This window comes from Danio rerio, chromosome 2 (genome assembly GCF_049306965.1).
Source record: "Danio rerio strain Tuebingen ecotype United States chromosome 2, GRCz12tu, whole genome shotgun sequence".
NCBI classification, from domain to species: Eukaryota; Metazoa; Chordata; class Actinopteri; order Cypriniformes; family Danionidae; genus Danio; species Danio rerio.
The window spans coordinates 4,554,826-4,566,907 of NC_133177.1; the positions used below are offsets into that span (position 1 = coordinate 4,554,826).

General features: G+C 40.1%; 1 long non-coding RNA gene across 1 annotated transcript; it reads left to right on the forward strand.

The window, feature by feature from the left end:
* The first annotated feature begins 4,631 nt into the window (after window positions 1–4,631).
* Window positions 4,632–11,834, forward strand: LOC141377734 (uncharacterized). The gene is made up of 2 exons (XR_012390324.1): window positions 4,632–5,453; window positions 11,561–11,834. It is a non-coding gene; the product is annotated as an uncharacterized lncRNA (long non-coding RNA).
* Window positions 11,835–12,082: the final 248 nt, after the last annotated feature.

The following is a 12,082-nucleotide window of genomic DNA, read 5'->3' on the forward strand; positions in this document are numbered from 1 at the left end:
AATCCGGGGTCGCCACAGCGGAATGAACCGCCAACTTATCCAGCATATGTTTTACGCAGCGGATGCTCTTCCAGCTACAACCCATCACTGAGAAACATCTATACACACTCATTCACACTCGTACACTACAGACAATTCAGCCCACCCCATTCACCTGTACCTCATGTCTTTGGACTGTGGGAGAAACCGGAGCACGAACGTAAGGAGAACATGCAAACTCCACACAGAAACGCCAACTGACCCAGCCGAGGCTCAAACCAACGACCTTCTTGCTGAGAGGCGACAGCACTACCTACTGCGCCACAGTGTCGCCCTACAGCCAATTTAGTTTACCAAATTCACAGTCTTTGGACTGTGGAAGTACCCGGAGGAAACCCACGCCAACATGGGGAGAACATACAACCTTCGAATCACCAACCTTCTTGCTTCTTGTGCTACCCACTGCGCCACCGTAATGCCCTATTCCATATTTGTTGTAATGAAATGTTCATGGCATTATGATGCGTTGGATTTACTAAGGTACGTGGTTGCAAACAAAATTATTTGTGGCGAATTTAAATAATCAAACGAAGTTGAACAATACTAGATTAAATTAAGTTGTTTAAATTCAAACCAAATAAACTGCTTGCAACAATTTAGCAAGAATCAGTGTGCATGCGCTCCCTTCTGCCCTCTCACTGACAGGATCTGCTCAGTGTCCTGCTGCTCAGGGTCACGGCCCAGCTTTACCAACACACACTTATCTTCCGTGCATCTGCCGGGGCGCCTGCGCAGTCAGTCTGTCTCCTCAGCCGGCTGAGCTCTCTTTCCTGCAGGGGGAGAGGGACAGATTGGAGTAGGGGGGTTATATGTAGTGGGAAACCAAGGATCCGGACCCTGCCAAGTCGCTGAGCTACATTGGAAAACACGAGCTGCCTCCAGGGTAACGGGCCCACTTCTGAATTTCGACAAACAAAAATAACTCCGGCGACTGGATATACGGCCATTCTTCACTGTTTTTTTTTCTATCTGTCAGCCAGAATTCCCAGAACTGCTTTCTTCTGGAACCTGGAGTGTCTTTGAGGACTTTGCTAATTTGCTTTACTTCATACGAGCGAGTGAGAAACTTAATAATGCTGTTTTTGCCTTGGTTATTTATCATTTCTCCCGACCTTTGAGTGACCAAATGGCGAAGCTCAACCCCGGCCCCCTTTCTGTGACTTATTTCATCATTTGAGCGGCGTATGATTAAATTCTCATGACCTAATGCATTGTAGAATGCCTTGGAACTGAAGTTAATGTTTTTTTTTTGTCTCAGTCTTTTTTTGGTTCTACTCCCACCCTTTCTTCAGCAAAGCAAAGGGAGAAAATGACAACTTCATTAGAAAGGGAGAGAGAAGCGGGAAGGCGAATGATTGTAAGCGGCGTTGATGGAGGGTAACTCAAGAGAAGCTCTACCTGCCAAAAGCACGTCTGCCTAACATTTAACCCAGACGAGAGAATTAAGAGATGATGTATGGCGGAGAGTGTGCTATGTGATGGGCGGAGCGCTGTGAAAGGCTTTATTGGGGTCACTTTTTTATTCACACATTTGCTGCTTGTTCAAACTACTTATTACAGTGGCTTGAGAAAGCCAACATACTGTTATACTACATAAACTTATTATTCTTTTTCTGAGACCACTTTCTATATGCATCTCCTCCTAGAGCGTTCATACTACAACCACCAAACTAACCACACAGCAATGCCTTAGCAACCGCAGAGCAACACCTTAGCAACCACCTAGCAACGCTTTAGCAACCACCTTGCAACACCTTAGCAACCGCCTAGCTACATCTTAGCAACCACCTAGCAATGCCTTAGCAACCACTCAGAACATCCTAGCAACCACCTAGCAATACATTAGCAACTGCCTAGCTACACCTTAGCCACCACCTAGCAATGCCTTAGCAACCACTGAGAACACCTGAGCAACTGCCTGTCAACATCCTAGCAACACCTAAGCAACCACTTAGTAACACATTAGAAACCGCCTTGAAACCACTCAGGACCCCCTAGCAACATCTTAGCAACCACCTAGCAATGCCTTAGCAACCACCTAAAAACAACTTGGCAACCACTTAGAACACCCTAGCAACACCTTAGCAATCACCAAGCAATGCCTTAGCAACCACTCAAAACACCCTAGTAACCGCGTAGCTACACCATAGCAATCTCCTAGCAACACCTTAGCAACCACTCAGAACACCCTAGCAACACCTTAGCAACCGCCTAGCAACACCTAAGCAAATGCATAGCAACACCCTAGCAACAACCTACCAACACCTTAGCACGATATATATATATGCATATATATTTATATATATATTTATATATATATATATATATATATATATATATATATATATATATATATATATATATATAGCTAATATTTCTGACTTTTTGACAAAATTGTTTTATTGACTGACTTATACAAAATCTTTAATATTTCTGCCCATTAATGCATTGAAATGTTTTGTCGTAATTAGGTGTTTGCATACAATTTCTATAAACAAAACAGATCAATAAAACTGCGCACTTTATAATAATCTGATTATATGATATATGCCACCGATCAAACTTTTGGAGTGTGATCAACTTGGATTTCACTCTATATGAAGCTCAGGAATGCCACGAACAGGGTAGAAAAGGTCACTTGCTTCATGTTTCACGATGTGAAATACAAGTTGGATAAGGCAGAGGATCAAGCCATGTCAAAAAGAAGACCACTAACCACAGACTGGCCTGCATTTGCCAAAGCCTCTCTGACAAGACACTGTAGACGGAGCCATAAAAGCCGTAGCACATCACTCTGGGCTCATCCATTTTACCCTGTTAACCCTTCTCATTACCACAGTAAAACATCTGCTCTGCTTCACTTTCACCTCAGCAGGTCTTGCTGGAACATCCAAGCACGTCTAAACTTTAACTAGTCTGCTAAAATATGTTTATGGTGCACCGTATGATCAGACGTCAGGTGATGATGACGGTGCATTGCATGTGATGATGAAAAAAAATTATACGTTTAGTGTTTCTGCATAACGATTGCAACTGAAACTGTGCCCTAATGAATGATTTGTTTCCTTTCTTTTATTAACCCAGTTGTTGGGTCCATATTTGACCCAAATCTAAATAAAAAGTGAAATAGAGCTCAATTAATATGTTTTATAATTCAGTGTAACAATAGAGCACTGGGTTTTAGAAAAGGGCATAATAAAATGTATTATTATTATTATATAATTTACTATAAACTATAATATTATGGCGGTTCATTCCACTGTGGCGACCTTTGATAAATAAGGGACTAAGCCGAGAAGAAAATGAATGAATAAATATAATATTATCTAATAATAAACATATATTTCCCAGTACTGGGTTGTGGCTGGAAAGTGCATCTGCTGTATAAAACATATGTTGGAATAGTTGATGGTTCATTCCGCTGTGGCGACCCCGGATGAATAAAGGGACTAAGCCGAAGAAGAATGAATGAATGAATATATACTTCCCAGTATTGGGTTGTTGCTGAAAGCGCACCCGCTATGTAAAACATATACCAAAATAGTTGGCGGTTCATTCCGCTGTGGCAATGCCTCATAAATAAGGGACTAAGCTAAAAAAAAAAGCTGAATGAATGAATATAATATTATATAACAATTAATATATGTTTCCCAGTACTGGGTTGTGGCTGGAAGAGCATCCGCTGTGTAAAACGTGCTGGAATAGTTGGTGGTTCATCCCGCTGTGGTGACCCCGGATGAATAAAGGGACTAAGCCGAAGAAGAATGAATGAATAGAATAAATATGTATTTCCAAAAAATAGGTTGCAGCTGTAAAAGCATGTGCTGTGTAATACATATGCTGGAATAGTTGGCGGTTCATTCCACTGTGGCAACCCCTCATAAATAAGGGACTAAGCCAAAAAGAAGCTGAATGAATGAATTTAATATTATATAATAATTACTATGAATTTATCAGTAATGGGTTGTGGCTGGAAGGGCATCCGCTGTCTAAAACATATGCTGGAATAGTTGGTGGTTCATTCCGATGTGGCGACCCCGGATGAATAAAGGGACTAAGCTGAAGAAGAATGAATGAATGAATATATATTTCCCCAAAACAGGTTGCAGCTGTAAAAGCATGCGCTGTGCAATACATATGCTGGAATAGTTGGCGGTTCATTCCGCTGTGGCAACCCCTCATATATAAGGGACTAAGCCAAAAAGAAGCTGAATGAATTAATATAATATTATATAATAGTTAAAATATATTTCCCAGTACAAAGTTGTGGCTGTAAAATAAAATGATAAAAATACAAAGATAAAAACAGCAGAATTTTGCGAAATTATAAAAAAAAAATATTGGATTTTATTTTACGTGATGCATTTGTTATTTAATGTTTGAATACTGAAAAGCCATCGGTAGGGGGTGGGGCATTGCTGGATTTGTGCATACCTTGGAATAAAATCCTGCAGGTGCCCCTGCTGGCTACATAATCCATGCTCTCCAGAAATGTACACAGGGGTACATAATCGCGATGAGCCTGTGTTGATTTTTTGTAATTTTGTTTTGCCAAATGTTCTTTTAAATAATAAAGTACGCTCTAAAACAATCTCTTTGGTAAATTTAATTTGACGCAGCCATTTTAACCACTTAACCTTTGTCCTAAAATACTAAAACTGGGGATAGTTCACCCACAAATAAAAAAATAACCTCATCATATACTGTGCTTTTAAACCTTTATGAGTTTCTTTTTTCTGTTGGACACGAGAAGTTATTTTTAAGCTGCACCCGTTGACTTCCATAGTAGAAAAAAAAAACTTATGAAAGTCAGTGGGTGCCTTGCAACCAGCATTCTTCAAAATATCTTCTTCTGTGTACAACAGAGGAAAAATGCAATCAGGTTTCAAACAAGTTAAGGTCGAGTAACTTTAATGAATGCACAATTTCCAATATTTTTGCGTGTGAACTGTCCCTTTAACAGACCTAACATTGTTTACTCTCCGCTTCGCTACGTTCCGTGAATTATTGTAGCCGTTAAACATGGCTTGATCTAATATGGGGAAGCTTTAATAAAAACGTCAGAGCGTTTCGCAATTTATGAGTCATTGCAATGATCTATAACTCTACTCACACCTTGAGACTCCTCGCAAAATCTACTAGAAGGGCTGAAACACAAAGCCCGGTTCTCCCGGAGCTCATTACTCTGCTCGCAGCCTTTGTGGACCGGGGGAGAGGCCCGGGGGAAGCGTACATTCTGTCCAGGCCACTCGGGGTGTGTGCTGTGCGGTTCCAGCAGGTGCCAGGCACGGGGAGAGGCTTCAGTCCTGCGGCGCTGACCCGGGACGCACTCGGCCAGCACTGATGGATTCCTCACCGTCTTCTGGCTCCTCCTCCGGGCACAAGCAGGAGCAGGAGTCTCACATTTATTTACGGTAAAAATAAATTACAGGTGAAGTCAGAATTATTAGCTCTTCTGTAGGCCTATATTTCTCCACCAATTTCTGTTTAAGGGAAAAATAGATTTATAAAACACGTTTCTAAACATAAAAGTTTTAATGACTCATTTCTAATAATTGATTTCTTTTCACTTGGATTCTCTTGTTTACTCAGACTTGACATTAAATAGTTTAGCTAATAGCCTACTTTGGTTCAAATTGCTGTAGAAGGAAGAGGTCTAAGTCCATTATTAAGTTACACTGTATAATGTAAACCAACCTTTCTGCGATATTCCAGTTTTTGCAAATAAATTTAATTCACTTTTTGGATGGAAAGACAGCTACAGTTATTTTTCCCTTCATGAAGATCTTTTACAGTAAAGTTCTGCCAGCCTATTGAAATGGGGTGGTTCTTTTTTCTCAAAAAGTGGACCTTTTTTGCAGTTATTTGCCTTATTTTATTAATTTATGAGGTTTAAATACTGCATTTTAGTAAGCAAATTTTTTTTTTTGCTGGATTAGTTTGGCGGATGGTAATTATAACCCAACCCGGGTTCATTGTGGAAACGTAGTCCCGCGGACGATTCTGGGGACCGCGGAATACGTCCCGGTGGGTACGTACGGCTGCAGTTTTTAAGAATCCGCGAGAGGCCGCTGTTGTGTGCTTTGTCGCACCTCAGACGCCTCTCGCGAGTGCAGTTCGCGGCCGCGCTGTTTTCGCGTGAACCCACCAGAGGCCACTGTCCGACTGACCGGATGATTGACTGCGCGACCGGCCAATCGGCCGACCCGCCCTCCTCCTTCCCTGAACCCAACCAATTTTACCGATCAACCCACCCGCCCGCTCGCTTCCCTAAACCCGAGCAACAGTTTACAAAAGCCGTCCAAAAAAAGAAAAGCCCTGAATTTTTCTGGATTTCACCGCGTTCTCACCCTGTTACGAAACTCGTTCACTTAATTTTTGGAATTCTGTTTTTGTCTTACCTGATTGCTGGAACCGCTCTTCCCCGGACTCGAAACCGGTCGCCGTGGTCGACCCCTCTCCGCATCTCGAGCCTGCTGATGTACACGCTGAGCTGAGTGGACAAACGGGTTGCAGTGGGGAAGCCCTCCACAAGGAGGTAAGGCAAGCGCGAAAGGGAACAGCGTCACAACGCCCCGCAGCGTTCGCTTAAAAAAATAAATGCAGCCGTACGTATCCCCCGGGACGTATTCCGCTGTCTCCAGAATGAGCTTGGATTGCAACAACCACTTGTTTTGATGTAGGCCTTCCAAAAACATTTCCTAAAGATTTAGAATAAAGAAATATGCCATACTTATTTTAAATACAAATATATTACTTCATATATCAATAGCAAAATTAGGAATCTGTTAAAGTTTTAAATTAAATACTAGCCTATTGTCATTTATTAGGCTAATAACAAAATGGCCAGCACATTCTACCTTCCTCAGTCAGAATTTGGGATGCCAAATTAGTCACTTCAAAATGGAAAGTCACGCCGAAGCAACAAGCAACACACAAATTTGTTTGGTCTAAAAGCCTTGTTCAATAGATTATTGTTCTTTTTTTTTTTACAATTAATTTTGGGATAGCAGTCAAAATAGGACAAATGAGCTCATGCATGGGACAAATTCTGTACCTTTGTCAGTGAGGGGTGGGTTTTTCAAACAACCAGGATCCCTCCTGGCTACAGGCCTGAATAGCCTAAATAGGATTTAATATAATATTATAATAATAATCTCATTCATTCATTTTTTTTTTGGCTTAGTCCCTAATTAGGGGTCGCCACAGCAGAATGAACCGCCAACTTTACCAGAATATGTTTTAGACAGCGGATGCCCTTCCAGCTACAACTTAACACTGGGAAACACCCATACACACCCCACACACATACACTAAGGCCGGAGGAAACCCACACCATCACAGGGAGAACATGCAAACTCCACACAGAAATGCCAACTCACCCAGCAGGGACTCGAACCAGCGACCTTCTTACTGTAAGGCGATCGTGCTACACACTGCACTCTTCATCAGAGCCGTGTGGCTCGAAACGTTACATGCTTTGTGTCAGCTTTTTAAATTTAATAAATTTGTATTTTTGGAGCTTTGGTGTTGCCGCCTTTGATGAATATTTAATTTGCACCTTTTGCGTTTTTTGGATGAGCACCCAGTTACGAGGGATGTGTGTGCTTTTCTACAGTTTTGTCATAACAATAGTACAAGTTATATTTATGTTATGCACAAACAAATATTCTTCATTTTAATGGCTTTTCTGCACTCCGTCAAATAGAATTATCCGAGTGACAACAGGTGATTCTAAGCTCTTCGAGTCCACCAAACAGCTTAGAATGACCAAGAGGCGACACTCTAGTGTAATTTGGGAAACAGCCACTAGAGAGCGCGGCAGTCATTTTGGAATGAAAACTCCAATAGAACAAGAGCATATTGTAAATCTGTAAAATAAACTATTAAAAGTGCTGATGACTGTGATAATAAGTGTTGTATTGTCGTCTTTTCGGTTGTATCTCAGCTTTAGTGCGCTTTTTAAATAAAAAAAATAAAAAACAAAGCAGCTGCTTGCCATCGCGCCAGTTATGAGATCCAATGGACGGCCGATCACTTTCACTCCAAAATGGCGGAATCCAGAGCTGTTGCAATGGAACGTTCTGTTGAGTGTCGCCTCTTGGTCATTCTAAGCTCTTTGACTCCGCTATGGGCCGCTATATTATTTTTTAAAAAGCACCTTGTTTTCGGTTGCTGTTTGAATAGTAAATTCAGCGTTCGAGCGCTTGGTGGGTTTTTTGTGGAGCAGAAGAGCAGCAGACATACACAAACGGAGCAACGCAGAAGCTGCAGAAATCAAAGTTTGATTCACACAAAATCTTTCTGGTAAGCACAAATAAACTCATACTATAAGGCCATTTCACAATACACAACATACTACAAAACCATCTAGAACCCTGCTGAAAAATCCAGCTTAAACCAGACTAAGCTGGTTGGCTGGTTTTAGCTGGTCGACCAGCCTGGTTTTAGAGGGGTTTTGGTCATTTCGAGGTTGGTTTCCAGCCATTTCCAGCCTGGTCTGGTCAGGCTGGAAAATGACCAGCTAAATCCAGCTAAAACCAGCTTGACCAGCCTGGTTTAAGCTGGACATAGCTGGTTTTGGCTGGACTCCCAGCCTGGCTGGGCTGGTCAAGCTGGTTTTAGCTGATCACCTCCCAGCCTGACCAGCTAAGACCAGGCTGGAAAACTAGCCTGGAAATTTCCAAAACCCCTCTTAAACCAGCCTGGTCGACCAGCTAAAACCAGCCAACCAGCCTAGGCTGTTTTAAGCTGTTTTTTCAGTAGGGAAAGCATATGAATAATATAGAATAAATGCTTAAAATATATTTGAGTGTATGACAGATTTGAAGCAGCTACTAAACCGAGGTTTGACGCAGTTGTTTGCACACACACAGAACTGAGGAATGCGCAGGTCTTCTTCCTCTCCATTTGCTGACTCATAATAAACTCCTTCCTCTTGAAGGACTGCTGCTCTCGCGTGGCCTTTTTCCTCACAGTATATTGTCTGCCGTTACAGTAAACGTGGAGTCAATACGCAGACCTTCCCAGTGAACCAACGGCTACTGTTTTCACCTCAGACTTCCCTCATAAATCCTCCATCATGTTTCCTCTCAGCCACCCAAACGTGGCCTCATTCGTGGCCCTTTATTGTTCCATCCAGTGTCCCCATCCTGCCCTGCTTCATTTTTACCCAAAATCAAAATATTCAACAAACAGCTATGAGCTCCTTTTCAACTCAGAAGAGGTTTCTATTAAATGTGAGGTGTTTTTATTTCTCTTCAATTGCTCGATTACAGTATGCGTCCAGTCTAATATCACCGCGTCCCAGGCACACGCCCTTTTTATTCTTGGATGGCAAGTGCCCTTCTAAAATGATCTGAAGTGCCCCCGCTCTTCAGTTCGCGACAACATCCCATTGTAACTTTATTTATTTATTTTATTTACAGCATTCTGTGTTATTTTCATTTACATTTTTTTACTATGTGCTTTATTCGCAAAATCTTTGATGCAATATTCCAGATATGTGAATACTTTCCCTTTATGAAGTTCTTTTTACAGAATTTATAGTTGTCATTTTTTACAGTAAATTTCACAGATTTCTTTTTAACAGTGTGCTTAGTTCGCAATTTTTTTAATGTAATATTCCAGTTTTGCGAATACTTTTAATTGGCAGTTTTGGATGGAAACATATCTTCAAATATTTTTCACTTTATGAAGATCTTTTAAGGTAAAGTTCTGGTAACCACAGCTGCCGTTTTTTACTGTAAATTTCACAGATTTCTTTTTGCAGTGTGCTTTATTTCCTAAAACTCTATGCAATATTCCAGTTTTGCGAATACGTTTAATTCACATTTTGCTTGAAAACATAGCTACTTGTATTTTTCCGTTCATTGAAAAAGCTTTTACAGTGACGCTCTGGCAAGCACAGTTGCTGTTTTATAGCAAAAATGTAAAGTTTTTATTCATTTATTTTATTTAGTTTTATTTTTATTCATGTTTTTTTTTTACAGTGTGCTTTATTCACAAATGTTTTATGCGATATTCAAGTTTTTGGACATACTTTTAATTTGCGTTTTTAAATGGAAACATAGTGACACAAGTATTTATACCTATATGAAGATCTTTTACGGTAAATTTTTGGCAACTACAGCTGCCGTTTCCTACCATTTATTTTACAGATTAATTCGCAAACCAACCTTTATGATTTATTATAGTTTTGCGAATAAGTTTAATTCACATTTTTGGATGGAAAGATAGCTACAATCATTTTTGCCTTCACGAAGATCTTTTACGGTAAACTTTTGGCAACCACAGCTGCTGTTTTTTTTTTTTCATAAAATTTTACGAATTTCTTTTTTACAATGTGCTTTATTCGCAAACCTTTTATGCAATATTCCCGTTGTGTGAATACTTTCCCTTTATGAAGATCTTTTTACAGTAAACACAGCTGCCATTTTTTTACAGTAAATTTTACGCATTTATTTTATACAAAGTGCTTTATTAGCAAATCTTTTACATGACATTCCAACACAATCTCACAACAATTTGTAACTTTTTGATTTAGTGGCTAATTCGTATGAATTCCTACGATCTAATTCGTACAATTTAGTACGATTTGCTCATCGCCCAATGACGGTTGAGTTAGGAGAGGGGTTAGGTGCCACGCCTCCTTTTTAAAATCATACAAATTTGTATGACTGAACTCTTACGAATTAGCCACTAAACTGGCAAAACGTAAAATACCTGTTTTCTCGTGAGATCATGCTGGATATTCCAGTTTTGCACATATATTCAATTCGCATTTTTGGATGAAAACATAGCTACAATTATTTTTCCCTTCATGAAGATATTTTACTGTAAAGTTCTAGCAACTACAGCTGCCATTTTTTTACAGTATTTTTTACGAGTTTCTTTTTTACAATGTGCTTTATTCGCAAATATTTTGTGCAATATCCCAGTTATGTGAATACTTTCCCTTTGTGATGATCTTTTTACAGTAACCACAGCTGCCGTTTTTTACTGTAAATTTTACGGATTTCTTTTATACAATAAGCTTTATTTGCAAATCTTTTGCGTGATATTCCAGTTTTGCACATACGTTTAATTCACATTTTTGGAAGGAAACATAGCTACAAGTATTTTTCCCTTTATGAAGATCTTTTACAGTAAAGTTCTGGTAACCACAGCTACTGTTTTTTTACCGTAAATTCCACAGATTTTTTTTACGTGCTCTTTTTTCGCTAATCTTTTATGCAATATTCCAGTTTGCATTCTGTATGGAAACATAGCTACAAGTTTTTCCCTTTATGAAGATCTTCTACAGTAACCCTTGCCGTCATTTTTTTACAGTGTATTTTCACTTAATGAAAATCTGAGCACATGTATTATTACCTGAGCTAGTCCAGTGTTTGGTCTTGCGCTGAAGTGGGTTGCTGGCGTAAATCTCTAAGTTTTGAGGGCCAGCTCTGACCCGTACGTTTGGCCCCTGTGAGCCTTTGTTTGGCAGACGCCTCAGCTTCTCCTTTCATCCTCCCTTCAGATAAATCCCCTGATGGAGCTCCTGGACTCCACTGTCATACATCAGCTGTGTTTGATGTGGGGCTGCTGGTGTCCACGGGTGGGCTGGAGATGGACTTCCTCACCGCTAGCCATCATCAATCCTGCCGTCGGACCGCAGATCTGCACCTCTGCCCTCTTGACCACTGTGACGTACAGCCATCCGTCACGCCAGTCTGGCTCCTGAAAGCCTATACATCTTCCCAACTGGTGCTTTTACATATAGTACGCCAAAGATTAAACTGACTGTAATCGTGTGGCTTCGTTTTTTCATTTTTCAGGTTAAAGTGATGTTTATAGCCTGAACTAGGGTAATTAAGTCATTGTATAACGATTTGTTCTGTAATATGCTAATAATATTGACCTTAACATTTAAAAAACGATTTTATTTTAGCCTAAATAAAACAAATAAGGCTTTTTACCAGAAGAAAAAATATTAAAGGAAATACTGTGGAAAAAATCCTGAATCTGTTTAACATCATTTGGGAAATATTTAAAAAAAGAA